Genomic DNA, 4,911 nt, shown 5'->3' with positions numbered 1-4,911 from the left:
CATATGATGGAATGTGTGGATAAAAATTTTTGGAACATAAGATGATCAATAAAAATGCTAAATGAAAGGATATTCCATAACCCATGTATATCAAGTAGGGTTTAAAACCAATTTTTATTGAACAAAAATAGTATAGAACATATATGTGGCATTTAAATAAAGTTTGGAATATGAACTTTATAGATGACAATAAAATCCTTGCTGTAGAAAAATAACATCGTTAGCTAACATTTTTTATAGCCTCAAAATGGAACTTGGAATCAAAATTCAAGATAGCAAGACAATGCCATGTTTGGGAATTTATTTTGTGAAATCGAGTTAAGAAGTGGTGTCATGTTTTAGCTCGAGTTGGTAGCCTGATAAGCCCTCTTGAGCATGGTGAAGGTGGTTTGATTTCCAGAACAACCGTTTAGTTTTTATAGACGCTTTAAAATTCATGCACGACATGTTCTCGGGTTGGTTCACCGGGTGAGCGCGATCACCACGCCCGGCCGCACGGCGTCACGCGCTGGTAGTGCGTGCGCGCTTGTCGCGCATATGCGCTGCCGCGTGTGGTTGGCCACGGCTGCTCTGGCCTGGCTGTGGCCTGGCCATCAATGGCCTCTGGCGCGTGGAGCCGCTGCTGCTGCTTATGCAGCCAAGCAGTACTACCACCGGCCCCATCGCGCTACCACACTGCCGACACACCCCGCACAGTGACGTAGCCGCTGCCAGTATCATCGCCTCACCATCACTTCCACACTTCTCTCTACACCTCTGTGCCACTGCTGGCCCAGTTTGAGGCCGCCACTGCCGCACGCATGTGGCCGAGCTCGCTGTCGCCGCGTGGGCCATGCCGGTCGTGGACGCGCATGCTTGTCCGTAGCATCTGCGCGCGTGCCTCCACGATCAGGTCGACCGCGTCCCACCAAGGTGAGCCCGAGCTGAGCCTATCTATCATGCCCCGTCTCTCTCTACTACCGTCGTCGAGCCACGCCATCAAATTAAGCATCGAGCGATCACCTCCATTCAATTCAGTGCATCCATGGCTTCCTCATTAAGTCCTCACACTGCCTGACCCCACCCAGCCATGAAGAAGGCACAACCAAGCTCTAATTTGGAACTTTCCCCACCGTTGTGCCGATAAGGCCATGCTCGGCTATGGCCAAGGGCAGCCCTCCATCACTTTACCCCGAGCCAATTCCTCTGCACCACTAAATTCGCCTTCATCCCCTCTTTGCCATGCATGCCATAGCCGAACCTCTACTGCCTCACAGTCATTACTGACGCGACCGTGCTGCCGCGGTGCATCGCCGCATGGCTCGGCCGCACGTGGCCATCCCTTCGCCGTCATCCTCTGCTCCAACCGTCACTTTGGCCTGGTCCATGGTAGGCTCCTGATGCTCACACGCTAACCAATTAGGTCTGTAGCTGTCCTAGCTCATCGAAACAGTGGTGCTGTCATCGCGAATGGTTGCGCACCGCTGCTGCCTTCCCTAGTAAGTCATATCACCCCGCACCGTCGCTTAGCATAGACGCTCGGGTCGGAGATGGTGACCGACCTGTTGGGAGGGTCGTCGTAGGTCCTAGGTGGCCGCGCTGTGTCACCGCCGTTGCGCCGTGGTGCGCTAAGTCGCCGGGGGTGCATGCGGGGGAATTCTAGAAAAGCCAGGGGGTTAAGTGAAAAGGTTTGAGAAAGGGGGAAATAGCGTTAGGACTTAGTTGTAATTTAGGAGAAGTACGAGATCTATTTTGCAAAAGCGCCAGCACACGTAGGATTCCCCGCCGTGGGCCGTCTTGCGCGCGGGGCGGCGTCGCGTGGGCCGCTTCAGCAGGCCGCTGTGCACGCTGCGTCACGTGGGCCGCACATGTGGGCCATGCGGGAGATTCATTTTTCTTTTTCTTAGAAAATTAGTAATGGTTTTCTAATTTAATTTTTGAGCTGATCTCTGGTAATTAATATAAAATCATGTAGGTGTTTAAAAATTATGAAACAAAATTTGTTAGGTTCCTAAAATTATGATCTATCTGTTGGTGTATTTAGTTCATACTTATATGTGTTGATACTAGGAGCTATTAAATTGTTTTAGAACACTTAATATTATTAAGTTAATTATTGTAGGAATTTTTGTGGTGAATTGATGATAGTTTTGATCCTAAAATTTTTATAGCAGTTTTATTGTATTATTATGTGCTCACTATAATTTTTGTAGCTTTAGAATAGACTAAGCATTAGGGTAGTTAAATACTCTTTGTTTCAATATACATTAAATCACTAGTAAAAATAAAGATATATCCTTAAATTACCAAGCTAAGGGTTTGTTAGTTGAACCCAACACTTTGCTTGATGAAAATAATAGTTAGCTTAGTATCTTAGTCATTAGAGCTATCTTAGTAGCTTAGTATGCGTATTCTTATTTTTAGAGTTGTTGTTGCCTAAATGCTAAGGGGGTGTTTGGTTGAGCTTTTGGCTTTGGCTTTTGGCCCCAAAAGCCAAAAGCTCAACCAAAGGGGCTGCTTTTGGATGCTGCTTTTTCAGAAGCAGCTGCTTTTCCGTAGTTTATTTTTGAAAGCTGGTTTGACCCTGCTTTTGGCTTTTGGCTTTCTGCTTTTCAAAATTGGTGGAATAAAAAGCTCTTCCATAGTTGTTTCAAGAGAGATAAAGATAGAAGATATATTTTATACTTGTTTAACCAAACAGCTTTTAGCTTTTCTGCAGCTTACAGCCCACAGCAGCTTTCTCATAGCTCACAGCCCACAGCAGCTTTTTCCCACAGCCACAGCTCAACCAAACACCCCCTAAGTGTTACATCATCATCGCATGCATGTAGAGAACAAGTTGGTGGAGATCGTCGAGGAGTACAAGGAGGAGATTCTTGTGTAGGAGGAGGTCCTGGAGCCACCACTGACTGACTCAGCTGACACCGCGCCTGCCCAAGGAAAGTCCCAGCGCATAATCTCTATTTTATAATTCACCGTATATATATATATATATATATATATGTATATGTGTGTGTGTGTGTGTTGTGCATTTATGTTACAGGAATTTTATGGAAACCACATGCATAGATATACGTGTCCTAAGAGTCTTACTAGTGCAGGTGCGAGTAGATATGTCGGTGCGAAATTTGACCAACAAGTAAATATTTGTAGTTTTACCATGCGTTGTGATCGGATGTGGCCTAGCACTCAATGACACAAAATTTATACTGGCTCAGACAACGTGCCCTACGTCTAGTTTTAGTCGATCAGTGACTTTATTCCTGAGCCCAGATGCTCGAAGTTTGCTGTAGCGTTATAAACGAGTGAGGAATGATAAGGGGTGTTAGAGGCCCGGTCGGACTCTAAGCCAAATGGAAGAGAATTATGGGAGCTCTAACGTGCGCTAAGTATTGGAGCGTATGCTCTGTGTAGCTGTCGAGTTCTAGAGCTATTGAACTGTTTGAGTCCTTAGGTCATTGAGTCCTCGAGTCGTCTAGCCTCTTTTTTCCCGAGAGAGAGTGTCATTTAGGAGAGAGCTCGTCCCCTTTTATAGTTGAAGGGGATAGCCTTACAAGTCAGAAAGAGAGAGAGAGTGTGTGTATACATGTGCTATCTAGTCTTGTTGCCTATGTTGTCGGGTACGAGACGGTTATTGGCACCCATAATACTGTTTATGTACAGACGCATCTGGCAGGCTCTACCGTGTTCGCCTGGTACGGCAAACGTCGGCGCCTATAATACTATTTGTGCTCTAACGCGTCTGAAAGATTGTATAGTGCCTGTCTAGCATGGCCTGGTGGCACCGTCCTACAGGTGCGTAGGGCATGGTAGGGTATGGTCCTCGGTATTGCGGTTGACTTAAGCGCCTTATCTTATCTGCTCCACCTGATCCTCGGGCCCTCATCGAGCGGGCGTCCCTGGTCAGTCGTTCCCAGTCGGTCCCGACCGTGTTGGTCAGAAAAGAGCAGCGAGCAGAGGTTTGGCGTATCCTCGATCGGAGAAGGAGGTCAGAGCCGGACTATGGTCCCACCTTGGTTAGGCCTTTCGATCAGGGACCGAATTGTTGTCCTAGCCTGTCATTATGTATCTAGGCCGGCCTAGGTACGTGTTGTCGTTGCGCCGCCTACTAGGCCGGGTTTTATAGGGAAGCAGGTCCATTGGGGACCCTGGGTTTATGAATCCAACAAGATGCTATGCTTAGGTCATCAGTAGCGTGAGTAACCTACCATTGCTCACAATAGGGGATTATTATTACTCTTATAATAAAATGATAAAAGAAAAAATAGAGACAGGGTAGGGATATGGTATGGGTATTGGTGGGTGTAACAGGTTGTGTCCCGTGGCTAACGGGGCTTAGCTTGGTTACACGGTTTTTCCTGTTCGTGTCGATTAAGGACCATCCGTTGCTGTGGATGATAGTCAGGTCACAGACTTATTGTCCTGAGCACATACTTGCTTATGGGAGCGGGAAGGCTCGTTACGCTCTTGTCGTGGGTTCTGGCTCTTTTCGGATCGACTGATTAGAGGTGGGGAAAGGTGGAGGTCTAAGCACCATGTTGAGACCGGGTCTCAAGTGTGGGGGCTTAGAGTCTAAGTTTGGATGGGGACCTGGACCCCGTGATAGGAGTAGAATGGGTTGGTCTTGTTTGTGCCTAGGTTACAAACCATATGTGTATTTTGGGGTACCCAGTTGGGATACATTGGTTCACGAATCGTCATTTCCATAAGACGGTATGACTTGACTATGGTGTAGCACCGTAGTAAGAACTGGAAGATAAAAGATGGTAAAATAGTTCTGATTGTTTGTGAGTGGCTATGGCATTCGATGTCAATAATGTGGTAATAACTTAGGGAGATCTTGGCGTGCGTCTTGGACGTGTGGTGAGGGTTGAGTTGACCTGACAGGATTCTATGACGAGTCCTTGGGACAAGTCTTTGTCGAGAGGGTGT

Source organism: Miscanthus floridulus, chromosome 8 (assembly GCF_019320115.1).
Source record: "Miscanthus floridulus cultivar M001 chromosome 8, ASM1932011v1, whole genome shotgun sequence".
NCBI classification, from domain to species: domain Eukaryota; kingdom Viridiplantae; phylum Streptophyta; class Magnoliopsida; order Poales; family Poaceae; genus Miscanthus; species Miscanthus floridulus.
Note: the sequence above shows the minus strand (reverse complement) of the source record.